The 15,614-nt window shown below is 43.5% G+C and overlaps 1 protein-coding gene across 1 annotated transcript in view; it reads left to right on the top strand.

The window, feature by feature from the left end:
* Positions 1 to 4,214: 4,214 nt before the first annotated feature.
* The window catches only part of SEMA5B (semaphorin 5B), a 180,667-nt gene continuing 169,267 nt past the window's right edge, over positions 4,215 to 15,614 (top strand). The window contains exon 1 of the mRNA XM_072613787.1: positions 4,215 to 4,660. The gene's annotated coding sequence lies outside the window, so the exon portion shown is untranslated. The remainder of the gene's footprint in view (positions 4,661 to 15,614) is intronic.

The raw sequence follows: 15,614 nt of genomic DNA on the forward strand, positions 1-15,614 counted from the left end.
GTAAGCTCATTAGGGTAGGCACTGGTCTTTTTTGTGCTTGTATCCCAGAACTAGCATAGTTCAACGACACACCTAAATGTGTATATATTTTTATATAAATAGTATTATTGCTATTTTCTGATTGATTCATAGTTTAATCCCTTCAATTACTAGAGGAGAAAAGTGAAGCCCAGAGAAGGGAAGTGATTTGCACAACCTCATAAAAGGGAGCTGGTAGCAGAGCTGGTGTCCTAATCCAGGACTTTTGCCCCAGAATCAAATATTTTCCCTATTACACCTGGGAAGACTGAGGTTCTTTTCTCCCATCTGTCACTACTTAGCATTGCGACCTTGGAAGAGTCATTCGGATTAGAGATGTACCTGGTCATCTTTGTGCCGAGGAGAAGTTTTAAGGACACCCTGTACCCCAACACCCTTCTTCATTGGTGTAAGGTTGTTTCTGGTGAAGTTGTACTAATTACTAGTCTATTTAATTCTATTTAATTAACACTGTCATAGTGAATGGAAGATTTCTCCTAATAGAATTCATTACTCTGCAGGTTAATTGGGAAGGTCTAAAGACAATGGTAATATGGTGATACAGCAGTACTGAAAAGATAGGTCATCGAGCTTTTATTTGGAATGACCAGTCAGTCCCCTGATCCTGGCTAGGACCTCTTTGGCAACTGCCTGAAGAAGGCTCAAGGTGGATGTATGTGTAAAGAAAATGCTCTTGCCAGAGATGGAAGGGCCTCTGGAACTCCAGTGTGTTAAAAGAGCACTTGAATAATCACTGTTAATCAATACAATACTGTGGGAATGCAATTACAATTTAATTAGCCTGGACTTACTGGTCTCTCTTCTAGTCTCTCCCTCTCTGCCCCACCCTTTCTTTCTATCTGGAACTCTCTCTGAGTGTCTTTTCCCTCTGCCTGGGTTCAGGTTTCTTTTGAGGTTAAATGACTCTTTCCCTGAGAATGGTGCCCTTCTTCCCCACTCACCCCAAATCCCTGCATAAGCACAGGAAAAATGGAAAAGGAAGAAACAGGAAAACAGGGAAACTGAAGATAGAAAAGATCTGACAGTAATAGTAAATGAAGAGATTTCCTGGTACTTAGAATCCTAGTTCAAGTTGACTCAATACTCACTTTACTTTTTCTCCCAACCTGGACAAATGGAGATGTCTCCTATTCTCTCTCTCTCTTTTTAAAGACACTTGGTGAAGAAAATTGTATCGTTTAAATTTTTTCTCACATTTTATAATGGGAGAGACAGCATGGTATAAGGAAAACAATGTTAGATGATAAATGAGAGACCTGAGTCCCAGTCCTTGTCCATGCTCTACTAACTGCTAACTGACATACAAGCCACTTCATGTCTCTTGGACTCAGTTTCTGTAAAAGTAATCAAGGTCTCAGAATGACATGGGTTTGAATCCTCCCCCTAAAACATAACCAGCTGTGTGATCTTGCATAAGTCACTTAACTTTACAGCATCCCAGAGAAGTTCCCTAAGATTTGAGTTAGAAATGATTTGCTAATCTTGCATTGGTATAGGGAATTTTCGAGCCAGGAGCTTCCTATGACAGGCAAGATCATATTTCCAGACTAAAAAAGAAAGAGAATAGTTTTAGAGCAGAAAAGGAATACAGAGGTTACAGAATCATAGATTTAGAGCTGAAAGGAACCTTCGAGGTCTAGTTCAGCTCTCAGTTTACAGCTGAGGACAAATGAGGCATAGAGAGGTGAAATGATTTGCTGAAGTTTACAGGGAAGAGAGTAGTAAGTGGCAGATACTTAGAGGCAGAGTCAGGATTTGAATGAAGGTCCTTGGACTCTAAATCCCATCTTCGTTCTCCTGAACTCAAGTCCAATTCCCTCATTTTACAGATAAGGATACTGAGGCTTGGAGAAGGTCAAGCTTCAGAACAGCGTTTGAGGCTATGTCCTCTGACTCAAAAACTCACATTTTTTTTCTACTACCTAATGATACCTCCTACCTACCAGTGCTCCATCCAAATAGATGACTTCTTTTCTAAGGATCTAAGTATTAAGCTATTCATAATCAGACTTTTATTAAATGCAACAAGCTCCAACTTCATTTCCCCCTTTCTTTTGTTTCTGCCTTCCATTTTCCATATTTACCCTTCTGGTAAATCTTCTCTTACCTTGCCAAGGAGGCAGCACCATATAGTGAAAAAGACACTATTATTGAAGTTGGAAGACCAGCTGTATGTAAGGATGTAAGCTCCTCAAGAGTAGGGAGTACTTCATGTATGTTTTTGTAGTGCTTGGCACATAGTAGGTTTGCAGATTACTTTGCTCTTATACTTACCAGCCATGTGACTTTGGGCAATTTATTTAACTTCTCTGAACCTCAGTTTCCTTACTTGTAAAATGAGACAATACCACTTGGAAGGGATTTATAAAGTGATGCATAAATGTGAAATTTTAAATACATCTGTATATGCATTTTTTGGCATGTATTTTGTGCTGGAGAAGCTTTATTCTCAAGATTCTGACTCCTCCTCCTTCTTTCCTTTTTCCAACTCCTACTCCCTCCAGTTGTTTCTTTGTGGCCATGGTTAATCCACATCTTCTTTGCCATTATCTTGGCTATATCAATCTCCACTGCAGTGGAGAAGGAAGAGCAGTCCACCTAGAGTTTGAATTCAGAGGACCTGAGTTCAAATTCAGGCTTGACTACTTTCAACCTGTTATGTGACCTTAAATCTCTGCACCCCACTTTCTTCAGCTATAAAGTAAGGGAGTTGGATTAGATAATCTCTATGATCTCTTCCAGTTCTAAAATCCTATGGGGGGAGGGGGAGGGAAGAAGCGTGTTGTTTTCTAGAATTAGACACTGACCTGTCTTCTGTCACGCAGGGGTTATCTCTTCTGCCCCCAAACTTACACTGATATTAGTTTTAAAAAGTGCTTTGTTATGGAAACCATCCTACCTGACAGTTCTATTTCCCTCTAATTCTATTCGCTCCTGCCTCTTTAAAGATAGTTATTAATTTCTGAGCCCTCGAATCCATCAATTTCCATTTTGTGAGTAGAGATCTCCTTTGATATTTCTATGTGTATAACTTTCTTGATTTTCCTCCTCAGGTACCCTGCCTTTATCCTTCACTGCGATTTTTTGCACCTTCTCCCTTTTCTTAGGTAGCCCCTTTCCGTTCCTGAACCAGCTTTTCTTTTCACCAGAGGGCTCCCTTTCAGCACCGGCAGATGGACTCACAGGCTTAGCCCCTCATATTGCTACCCTCTTCTGCCTCTTCAACCCGGGGGAAATTAAACTCTGAAGCTATTCTGCATTTTTGGCATCGTGCCTAGCCCCCCAAATCCACACCTGTCTTTTTCTCCAGCAGCAGAAAATTTCACAACCTTCCTGAGTCTGTACCCTGTAATTCTTCTTCTGTTGGGAAGTTCTTCATATTATCTAACCTCATAGAATCAAGATCTGGAAGAGATTTTAGAGACCACCTATTCTAGTCCAGTCCTCTCACAGGAAGAGACTGAAGTCCTAAGAGTTAAAAGGACAAAGCCAGTGAAATAGAGAACCAGGATGTGAACCCAGGTCCTCTGACACCGCATTAAGGGTCTTTTCCTATGATCCTTCTACATCTCACTTCCTTCCACTTCAGTGTATACCCATTTTCTTTCGTACTATCCTCAGCGAAGGGCACAGTCGCCCATCACTCCTCTTCACCTTCCCTTTCTCTATCAGTTCCACAAGCTGGATAACACAAGGAGCAGGCTGGGGGGAAGGGGAGAATGGGGAAAGATGGGAGAGGAAACGATCTTTAGGGACGTTCCTTAGACAGGAGTGTGGAAATGGCTTAGAATGCTGCCAAAGCCGGGTATACCTTTCCTGGGAAGGAAACGCTGGGACTTGGGTCTTTGGGGAGGTGGTGGGGTGAGGAGAAGAGGGGAGAAGGGGAAGGCCAAATCTGAGGAGCAGAAAATGGGGGAGGGAGACTAACGGGCTGCCCTCGGATATCTTCAGCTACCCCTCCTCACCCAGCACTTGAAGGCACAGGGGTGGGGGGGCCATGCTGAGTAAGGGGACCCCAGCTGGTGATGGGGGCTCCCAGCTCTCTCTCCCACTAAGCAAGCTCCGGGGTTAGCTGGAGAGGAGTAGCAGGCTGCCAGCCTGTCTCCCTCCCCCTCCTCTTTTTCCCCTCCCTCTCTCCTCGGGCTCCCCCCCTCCCCTCCTACTCCCCCTCCCTCTCTCTTTTTTCTTTTTTCGTCGCCTCCTCTCCCTCCTCCCTCTCCTCCTAGTTGTCCTCCTCCTCTCCCTCCTCCCTCCCTTTCTCCCCGCTGCCACCCGCCGGTCGGGTCCTCAGCTAGTGGGAGTGCGGGGATTGGTGTGGGAGCCGAGAAGAGCGAGCGGATGGTTAGTCTGGGCCTCGAGTCCACCTCGGGCTAGGAGGGGCTCGAGGGGAACTAGACTCCAGGCGAGCGGGAGCTCAGACCTAGGCAGGAGCTAGAGCCTGAGTAGTACTGGGAACGCGAGCTGGACAGCGGAAGCCCTCAGACAGACAGTCGCTCCCTCTCACCATCCCCAGACGGGCTGCCGGCCCCAGCCTGGGCTACCTACCTCCTGCAACCCGGCAGAAAGAGCCAGGCATCGAGCCCCCAGGGCCCCTCCGTTCTGCCTTACCAGCCGCAGCCGGGTGAGTCTCTGCCAGTGGCAGCGACTGACGCTCGGGTCCTTGTTTCTATCCCCTTCCTCCTTCCTCTTACCTTTCTGCCCCCTCCCCCCAGTCCTAACCCAGGACGTTGGTTGGGGGGGTGGGGGCGAAGGGGGCACATCTGGAAGTTGCAAACTTCAAGAACTTGGGTTGATATGGGGTGGGGGTGGGGGACGTCCAGGGTAGGGGGCAGCCCCACACTGCGTAGCGGAGGAGGGCAGTGTGACGCTCTGGGACCGGGTCGAGAACTCGAGGGGGTAGAAAGAGGATGGAGAAGGGATCCCCTTGGCTTTCTCATCTCCGGCTACCTACACCTCCTCTTCGCAGCGGCTCTGGTGCGACTGTTCCCGACTCCGTTCTCTCTCAGTCCCTGGTTCGGGTCGCTGCAAACCGAGATGCCTCTCACTCCCCCAACCCTGCAGTCTGGGGGTTGAAGCCATCGATGCAGAGACTCCGGGGCCCAGATCCTGGGTTCTTCGGGGGGAGAGGTAGTCAAAGGCGGGTACTCGCTGCGGGAGAAAAAGGGGAAGAAAATGAGGAAAAGAGAGTGGAGGGAATGGAGAGAGAGAGAGAGAGAGAGAGAGAGAGAGAGAGAGGTAATATGCAGGTTAGTGTGTAAATGTGTGCGCGAGTAGGTGTGCGAGCTTGTGTGTGTGCCAACGAGCGCGTATTTGTATGAAATTGTGCTGATGCCCATTCTGGGCTCCCTGATTCCAACTGCTTCCCACCTTTCTTCCTATCTTTTCCCTCCCTCCTCCACATCTCATTCCTTAACCCTCTGCCTCCCCCACCTTGGCCCCCAGCTGGCTTGGAGTCCAAACTACTCTTGTTCTGGCCCCGGGTGTCAGGGTCATAGCTCTGGAGACGCTAGTGGGAGCCAGGGAGGAGACACGGAGCCTCCCACCTCACCCCAGGAGTTGGAGGGTAGGAGACTAGAGTAGGAGGTGAGGCGGGAGCTGGGTTTACGAAAGGCGATTTCCTGATTTATTTTTCTCATGGTAATTTGTCTTTGTGGTTGGGGCAGCCCATTCACTTTCAACTCACGTCTAGATGGAGCTCCAGAAGGGAGGGAGAGAGAGCGAGAAAGAGGAAAAGATGGGGAGAAAAAGGATGGAGAGAGTAGAAAAAGTAGCAAGAGGATGGGGAGATGGGCAGGAACAGGCAGAACAAGAGACTGGAAAAAGTGAAAGGAAGAGAAAAGAAGCAAGTAGGGAGACAGTCACTGAACCTGGAGAGAGGAGCGGGGTAAGAGCTGGGCCATTTACATTGTTACAAACTTTAATCCTGAGGAGAATTCATGTGAAACTGACTCGCGGGCTTGCGGGTCAGTTCATCCTGCCTTTAAGATTGATTTCTCCTGTAGTGAGAGTTTAAGTTGTGTGTGTGTCTGTGTGTGTGTGTCTGTGTGTGTGTGTCTGTGTGTGTGTCTCTGTGTGTGTGTGTGTGCTACCTCCTGTCCTTTTGGGTTTTTTGGTCTTTGCTCTAGTCTTCATTGTTAGGTGGAGGTCAGTAAATAGGTGAGGGAAGGAGGGAGCAGGGCAGGGAGGAGCAGTCTGTGTGGGACTTCTGTGTCGCCAACTAGGGAAAGCATAATAACTGGCGAAAACAAGTGTCTGAACTGACTGAAGAGCAGGTGGGCATTTCAGGAAATGAGTCCTTGATCTCCGCTTCTGCAGGGTGGAGTCCAGCTTCGCTCCTCCTCCGCTGTCCCCTCTCTGCAATAATATTTCTTACTCTGTTTTTCTCTTTCCTACTGCTTTCCATCTCTGCCCCTTTCTCACCCTTTCCCTCTTTACCCATTTCCATTATCGTCACCATTATTATTTTCTTCCTTTCCCCACCTCCTTTCTCCTCATTGTGTAAGTTTTGGATTGTGTGATGCTTCCAATTTATCTGATCTGAGTTGACTGCATTATGGGTTTTTGAACATTTTTTTTGGTTTGTTTTTGTGAGGCAATTGGGGTTAAGTGACTTGCTCAGGGCCACACATCTAGTAAGTGTCAAGTGACTGAGGCTGGATTTGAACTCTGGTCGTCCTGACTCCAAGGCTGGTGCTCTATCCACTGTGCCACCTAGCTGCCCCATTCTGGGACATCCCCCAGCTGGCCTCAGTCAGTAACTTTCTCCATTGTCTTTTTATTCATCTCTCTCTCACTTCTCCTCTACCCAACCTATCTCTTCTTTATACTTAGTCATTGCTTTACCCCTTCACCTTTCTCTGTGACCTTCAGAAGTAGGCTCTCCTTTTTATAGCTGGGAAAATTACCTTGAAAGGGGGTTGTGGGGAACCCCACCTTAGGAACTCAACACCTTCCATCCCATAGAATGGAGGTAGGAAAGAACCTGTCATTGCTTTCAGTTCCAAATTTACAGTCCAAAAGGAGATTGAAGGGGAAAGAAAAGAACTTATCAAGGCTCTTTATGAGAGTCAGGGAGTACAGATTGACAAAGAAAGGCAATACCTTTCTTACACCTAAATCTAGTGTGTGGAGTCACCCTGACTACCTGAAGAACAAGGAAATAATGCTGTTGGGTTTCCCTTAACTCTTCAATCCTGAGTACCGGGATAATTTGATTTGGGAACTGGAATCAGTTTTACAGACCTTCCACCTTATTTTGCAAATGAAAAAATTTAGGCTCAGGGAGGGCCTCACAGTGACACAGCTAGTTAAATGCTAAACACCCAGAGTGAAAACCCTACTCTATCACCCATCCCTGTGCTCTTTCCCTTACATCACATTGTCACTCCTCCTCCTTCTCCTGATCAACATGTATTGAGCTCTGTGAAGGGCCTGCTACTGTACCCTGGGCCTGCAAAGGGGTATAACAAATGATGCTGACCTTCTGTGGACTTAAGAATGTAGTCAGGGAAACAGGACCTATTCATAATAAGATAATGTTCCAGCTGAACTAAAGTAATGGTACATCATGGCATATTCTAAGTGCTAGATGAATGTGGAGGACCTCACTCTAGGTTAGTTTGGAGGAAGACGGCTGTCAAGGTTGGGGCCTTCAGAAAAAAATCTTCAGGGTGAAAACAAGCCTGGACTTTTAAGGACCAGTCAATGACCCTAAAATTGGAAGAAAGAGAACCCACAGCAGTGGATTGTGAGCTGCTACCTTTTTATCTGACAAGAACGAAGCAACTTTCCTTCAGCTTCTCTTCAAGTTGCTGGCATACTAGCTGTGTGCAGGTGTGAGGGAGACTCCTCCATCCCACCCCTTGCCAATCACTGCTGAGAGGTCAGTCAGGCCATGCCTATCATTAGAGAGAATTGTCAGCCACCTAAGTGCTATGATTTTTAGGGGCACAGAACAGGTCTTTTGAATTCAGAACAAAACAAAAAGACCTTCACTGGCTTGCCAGAAATTTACCACTTTAGGTTTTGACTCAAATTAAGTCCACTGAATGCCTACAGAAAGTACCCTAAAAAAAAAAAATAATGTGTGTTTTCTCCAACCTCCTGGGCAAAACATATTAAAGCCTGAGACAGGATGATCTTTTCTTTTTGATGAGAAGAATGAGGGCTAGGACCATTCCCCTTCCTGAGCCTTAGCAATAGCACCTTCTACCTATAGAAACTCGGGGGGAGTCCTAGATCACCGCTCTGAAAAGACAATGAACACTACCATCCTCACTTTCTGACCGCTGGGAGGGCTCCCAGGATTCTGACAGAGTTTTATGACCAGTTGAGGGGAAGAAGAGATCAAAAGACTAGGATATACCTCATGAGTGCTCTAATGGTTAAAAGACTGTTCCAGTATGGTGATCTTTGTGTTGTACACATAGTTCAAAAAGTCTTAAAGTAAAAACTATTTATTGTAATTTTCTTTTTAGTCTTTAGAATCCAGAAACTTCACTTATTTCCTGTTTATGAGATGAGGAGAGAAAAGGTTATGAGCTTTTAATTGGGCCAGGGAAGATGTCCCAAGTGTCTTCTAGGTAAAGAAAATAATCTAGTTTTTTCTTTCTCATGGTTTTCCCCTTTGGTTTTGATTCTTTTTTACAATGTGACTCAGGTGGAAATATGTTTAATATGATTGTACATATATAGCGTATATCAGATTGCATGCCATCTTGGGGAGGGGGAGGGAAAGGAAGGGGAGAAAATTTAAAACTTAAAATCTTATAAGAGTGAATGTTGAAAATTATAACTAAATATTTAAAAAAAATAATCTTGAAGAAAAAGACATGAAAGATTCAGCAGTGGAAAGAGTACTGCCTGGTTATGACCTTGGATGTTATGATTCCTCTCTGCAACTTAGTTTTTTCATCTATAAAATAAGGAAGTTACTCTAAGGTGTCTTCCTACTCCAAATCCTATGACATTCTGGACCTTAAAGATCTAGGATTCCTCTGAAAAAACTGAGGCAGGTCTGTGTGGAACTGTAGACAGTAGTAGTCTGAGACCCCAGTCAGACAGTGTCCAAGTGATGACAACATCCTGAGCATGTGCTCATGTTCAAACGCTTCAAACACTTCCTGGTTGTGTGACCGCCTCCCTCAGCCTCAATTTCCTTATCTGTAAAATAGAGCTAATGATACCAATCTTACAAAGTTATCGTGAGAATTAAATGTCTAAAAGTGCAAACATCAGTTATTATTGTGATTATAATGATTACTCCTGTAAGGTTTCCGAGGTTCTAGGATTACCATCTGTAGAACTAAATTTCATGATTCAATTTCCTGTAGAGTATAGTTTTGATCCTAGTATACCATTGGGCATGAAATCTAACAAGGTCTTGTTCTAGGTGACTGATTTGACAGCAGTGTGGCCTCATGGCTTGCATTTAGTCCATGAGACACATGAATTCTAGACCCCAACTCTACCCCAGATTTGCTTTGGGAATCCAGCCAAATGATTACTTTCCATTTGTACAATTTGCCCCATTGAATTCAGGAAAACTGGATATCTGTGGAAGTGCTATAAGTTCTAGAGGGGAAAGGAAAACAATATAGATAGCTCATAATTATCATGACACAAAATGCTTAATTCTCAACAGACCACCAGGGAATGCAGATATTTTAATATTAGTCTAAATGGAACATAGACAAATTTGAATCACTTTTGGTATATGCAATGTTTTGGATTATTTGCGTTAATGTCACTTGGTACAGTGGAAAGAGCAGTAAATTCTCTGTCAGAGGACTTGGATTCAAACATCAGTTCTGCCACAGAACAAGAATCTGCTTCTCCTTGTTCATCCTTCCTTTTTGATGAGGACCAATGACATCACAGGTGACATCTTGACTTGTGCACGAATTGGATTAAAGCTAGGCAGAGTTACACAAAGTTGTCAACCTTGTCCGGAGCAAGTTCCTTTGTTAAGCCACAGTTTCCTCATCTGTAAAATGGGAGCTGGATCAGATGTCTAAGGTTCCTTTCAACTCTAAAGCTGTGATTCTTCTCCTCCCTTCCATGGATACAAATGAGTTGGTTACTGTGATTTATTCTCAGACTTTTTGCCTTTACAAACCATTCATTTATTCAGTCAATAAATAATTATTGAGTCCATACCTTGCTAGGTGCCATGAGCAGTACGAAATGATATGACACAATAGTTCTTTCCTAAAGGAATTTATCATCTTGTCATAGAGTCTTGGGGGTGAAGTTAACCAGGTAGGGCCATGGGCAGGGTGGAGAAGGGTGAACCTCAAATTCTGATGCCTCATTAGAATGTTTGTTCTCCTTAAGTCTACACCCGTGCTTCTTTATCCCAAGATGTCCAAGGTAAGAGGGCCATTGTTTCAAATTAAAATGAATTTACTGAGCACGTGCAAGACATGCAAGGAATTGTTATTATTATCTCCTTGGTTACTTGGAAAATTGCATTATAATAACACCCAACACCCCAATGAAGAATAATATGACTCAAAAAACATAATAATTCTCATTGACTGGAGTATATGATTGTGTATACTATGACATGAGTTCTTGGGACAGAGGTAGGACCATGAATCCTACATCATATGGGTTTTCTGGTTAGATAAATTTGGAATTGGGGTGAAGGATCTGGAGGTTTAGAATCCCACTATCTGTGGTATTTTGTGAGGCAATGTGGAGTAATGTATAGACTTGCAGAACTTTGAGTCAGGAAGACTTGAGTTCAAATTCTCACCTCAGACATAATAGGGGTGACTTTGGATAAGTTATTTAATCTCTCTTAGATCTTATTGCCTCATTTGTAAAATGAGAATAGTAGCAGCACCTGTCTCACAGCTCTGTTGCCTAAAATGAGACATGTATGTAAAGCATCTCATAAAAACAAGCTATTATTATCCTTCTTACTCTAACAAAAAGTTAGATGACTGCTCACCAATGTCTCAGTTTCCCCACTTTTAAAAATGAAGGCTAACCACCTTGTCCTGCTTCCTGTGAAGACAGAAGTAGACAGTACTTTTGAGAAGGGATGAGAGTCATTTTCAATTATGTTGTTTGTCCTTCATTTTCAAAGAGGACCAGTGACATCATGGGTCATGTCTTGACTTGTTGGTAAATTGGATTAAAATGAGGCAAGGTTGCACAAAGTCATCAGTCTCTCTCTTCCTGAGTCATCCAACAAAATTGTGGCAGAGAGAAATCAAAATGACTGGCGATGGCTCAAAATGCAGTGAATTACCTTGATGTCTTCAATGTCTGACCAAATTCCAAGTTTTCTTCCACCACCTTCATGGCTGTTGGAACAAATTGTTCTCATGTGCCCATTTTCACCAGGGAAAATCTTCACATGCTTGGGATAGACATCCCTCTAATTCACTATCAGGTCTGAGGCATTATCAGTTACCCTCAACTTGGTTTAGCCCATCCGCCAAGATGGCTTGCCAGAGTGTGGCCGCTGTACATGCTATAACCTCTTGGAGTCACAGGTGAGAGTTACCTGAATCAGGTGGACTCCAAAGGTGGATTCAAATTCCTGAAAAGGGCTCAGCAGCCCTCACACCAGAGGTGCTAGTCCTCCTGAACACAGCATACCCCCCATTTTTTAATTTTCGGTTTAGTGTACTGGACTCAGATGTTTACCTAAGGAGTCTGGTGGGAACTATTTCTCTCTCTGCCTGTCCATCTACCTCTGGATTTATGGGACTCTAATTACCATCCAATTACCTTTATTATATTCTTCCCTAGAGCCAGGTGTGACTGCTTTGCTTTCAATCCTGTGAACACTAGTCTTCATATATTAGAAGCAGTTAGTTGTGATGGAAACTTGGAGGGGAGAAGACTTAGGTTCTAGCTATGTGATATTAAGCAAACCATTTCACTTCTCTAGGCATCTGTTTACTCATCTGTAAAATGGAGAGAATGGTCCCTGCTTCTCCAAACCTCACTGGGTTGTTATGAGAGTCAAATAGGAGGCTGTGGCTTTTTAAATCACAAAAGAAGCAGCAATGATCTGGAAACCCAGGGAGAAAATAAGTGAACTTCAAAAAATTTTTTTTTCAACACCTGTTTTAGTTTTGCTTTTCTTTTACAGCTTTGTCACTTCTCAGTGACTCATCCCCACTACACTGGAAGCCCCCTACCTTGTAACAAAGACAGTTAAGTGAAACAAACCAGTAATAGACACATTGGCTTTATCTAACGATGGATTTCTCCATCCTCTTTCTGCTACCTTTTCTGAGAGGAGAGAGGCATACCTAACTATTGGTCTTCTGAATTTGAGATTAGAGTTTTGGTGTCTTTCAATGCTCACTTCCTTTACAAAATCACACATCTTAGAGCTAGCTCCTAGACCCTGTCCTCAAACAGGGGCCTTATGCTCATTTATAAAATGATCACCATCACATCTCAATAGCACTGTATCCACTTCTGTTTTCACATAAAGCAGGACAGAGTAGTTAGCCACCATTTTTAAAAGTGGGCAAACTGCATCATTGGAGAGTCCTCATCCAACTTTTTGTTAAGAGCTGGCAACTTGCATGTATATGATGCTTTACATACATATTGTCTCATTTGAGACAACAGCTTGTGAGAGAAATGCTGTTACAACCCACAGAATAAGATGCTACCCCCATTTTATAGAAGAAAAAAGTGAGGCCTATTTAGTATTCTTCCAGGCTAAGGATTCTTCCCCACTGGACCTCACAATTCAAGGCAGTTCAAAAAAGTCTACAGCTCCTTGCCAGGGAACACTGGCATGCCTACCTAAATGTGTCTGGGGGGATGAACAGAGGTAAGAATTTTGGTTTCACTTCATTCACAGTCATACTTGATTTCAAATTAGAAAGCACTTATTAAATGCCTAGTATACATAAGACACTGAGCAAGTTACCAGGTGACTAAAAAATGATTCAGTGGCTGCTATTAAGGAGCTTGTGCTCCAGTAACAAGGAAAGGGCTAAGTACACAAATAGCTATAATGCAACTTGGTATTTAGCTATTTTCAGTCCTGGCTGACTCTTCATAACCTCATTTGGGTTTTTCTTGGAAGAGATACTGGAGCGATTTGCCATTTCCTTCTCTAGCTCATTTTGCAGATGAGGAAACTGAGGCAAATAGGGTTAAGTGACTTGCCCAAGGTCACCCAACCAGTAAATGTGTGAGACTGGATTTGAATTCAGGAATGTGAATCTTTTTTACTTCAGACCCAGTGCTTTATCTATTACACTGCTTAGCTACCCTCACAAAAGTTTGAAAGAAATTCTTAAATGTTTAAGGGAGATCAAACCAAAAGACACTGAAGACTGGAAAGAGAAAGGGGAACTTCTCATTGAAGGGAACAGGAAAAAGTTTCCTGGAGGAGGTGGAGAAGGCCACACCTGAGCTGGGTCTTTTAAAGAAAAGTACAGATTTCAGTAGGTGCAGATGTGGAGGAAGTTCATAATGTTTATTTGTCCTAAGCTCTATTTGAATTTACTAAGTATGAGCATATTTACTATGTTCATAGGAAATGAGGCTACAAATTCAGAATTGAAAATAGTCCCTGCCATTAAGGAGCATTAGTCTAATAGGAGAAGACAACACATAAGGGGAGTAATGTTTAAGGAGGGGTTTTTTGGTTTGGAAAATTATAGGAATGTTGAGTGGAGCCCTAGGGCAATAGATTGACACACCCTTTCTAGTAGCCTTGGTGGTATTGATTTGATTGTGGTTCCAGAATTGGGAAGTGACCTTGGGCTTGGAATCAGGAAAATTTGGCATTAAATCACACCTCCTATACTTACTAGCTGTTTAACCTTTAATCTCTGTGCTTCAGTTTCTTCATCTGTAAAATGACAGCTCTGATTCTATGATAAATCTGGGGAGGGGGTGGCAGTACAGAGTCCCCTGGTAGTGGCAACCAAGTGACTGTTGAGAAGATGGGAAGAGATATCAGAGGAGCTGAGCTGTATATAATGGACCACATGGGCACTCACCAGTCAGGAGGGGAGGGGAAGGACTTTTGGAGATGAAAAGGTCAAGTCATCTAGGACAGGATCTGGAAATGGCAAGTAATATAATTTGACTGGAATATAGAGCATATGAGAGAAAGGTAGATGAGGGTAATAAAGCTAGAAGAGGAGGTTGCGATCAGTCCCTGTAATGCCAAGGTAGACATTTCTAATTTACCCTCTAAGCATTGGGGAACCGTGAAAGATTTCTAAAGCAAAGAAATGATCTGGTCAGACCTGTTCATTAGAAAGATTTCTTTACACTGCTGCAAGGTATGCCTTGAAGAGGGTAAAGGATAGAAGCAGGGAGGACAGTTAGAAGGTTATTATAACATCCAAGCTAAAGATAAGGAGGCTCAAAGTAATGACTGTGACCATGGGAGTGGAAAAGACGGGATGGCTATGAGAGATATTGTGGAGGTAGGGCATATTGGATTTGAAAACTGATCATGGGGGAGGGAGGAATGGGGAAGAATCAAAGATAACTTGGAGAATTCAAACCTGAGTGAATTGGTGGGGCCTCCTACAGAAATCGACCCTGTAAGAAAGGGCATGTGTTGAGGATGGCGGGGCAGGTGCTTCCTCCAGGAGAGAATGATGAGCTCATTTTGGAGCTATCTGGAGCACCAGATGGATTCATGATAAGTTAGAATCCTAGAATGTCAAAGCTGGAAGAGACTTCAGCAAAAACCTTCACTTTCCAGATGAGACCCATAGACAGAATGATATTCATTGACAGAATAATAATCATTGACAGAACGGTAATTGACAGAGTAATGGTAATTTACAGAGCATTGTAAAGTTTGTCAAATGCTTTATAAAATGCATTCACTCTCTCATTCGAACATCACAATAACCTTGTGATGTGTGTGGGCTCTGTAGATATTATTATCTCCGTTTGACAGATGAGGGAACTAGTTTAAGTTAAGTGACTTGCTCAAGGTCATAAAACTAGTATCAGATGGTGTGAACCCGGTCTTTCGGTCTCCAAGTCAGGTGTTCTATTCACTCTGTTTGGCTGCCTCTCAGATGATTTGCCCTAGGCACAAAGCTAATTAGTGGCAGAACTGGGACTGGAACCTAAGTCTCCTGTGTAAATCAATTTTTTTGTAAATAAACTGCTCAATATACTAAGGAAAATGTGACCTGAAGGAACTCTCTGGTGAATTCTTTTGTAATGGAAATAGACATCTCCCGATATATCATTTTGTAGGGTCAGACTTCTGTATTTGGATTTGCTTAAAATGGAGCATATAGTACAGTGACCGCTGGGTCTATTTAAGACCATGCAACTGACATGACTTTTCAGCTTGCTCTCCAGAAGATAAAAACTGGAGAATTGGCCCCTTGTTGCAGAATTTGGTAGGCATAGCCTGCATTTCTGCATCTCAAGCTTTCACAGATCTTGCTCACAATGAAGAGGTTGTCAAGTGCAAATTTTCAGCTGCTCTGGTTGAGTGATTTCTGCATTGGCGGGGAGGGAGGGTAGATTTCCCTGGCAGCCAATGAGGAAGGAAAATCATATCTGCTCCAACCAGACAGAAAGACCCAGAGAGGTAAAGAGAT

This window comes from Notamacropus eugenii, chromosome 5 (genome assembly GCF_028372415.1).
Source record: "Notamacropus eugenii isolate mMacEug1 chromosome 5, mMacEug1.pri_v2, whole genome shotgun sequence".
Taxonomy (NCBI): domain Eukaryota; kingdom Metazoa; phylum Chordata; class Mammalia; order Diprotodontia; family Macropodidae; genus Notamacropus; species Notamacropus eugenii.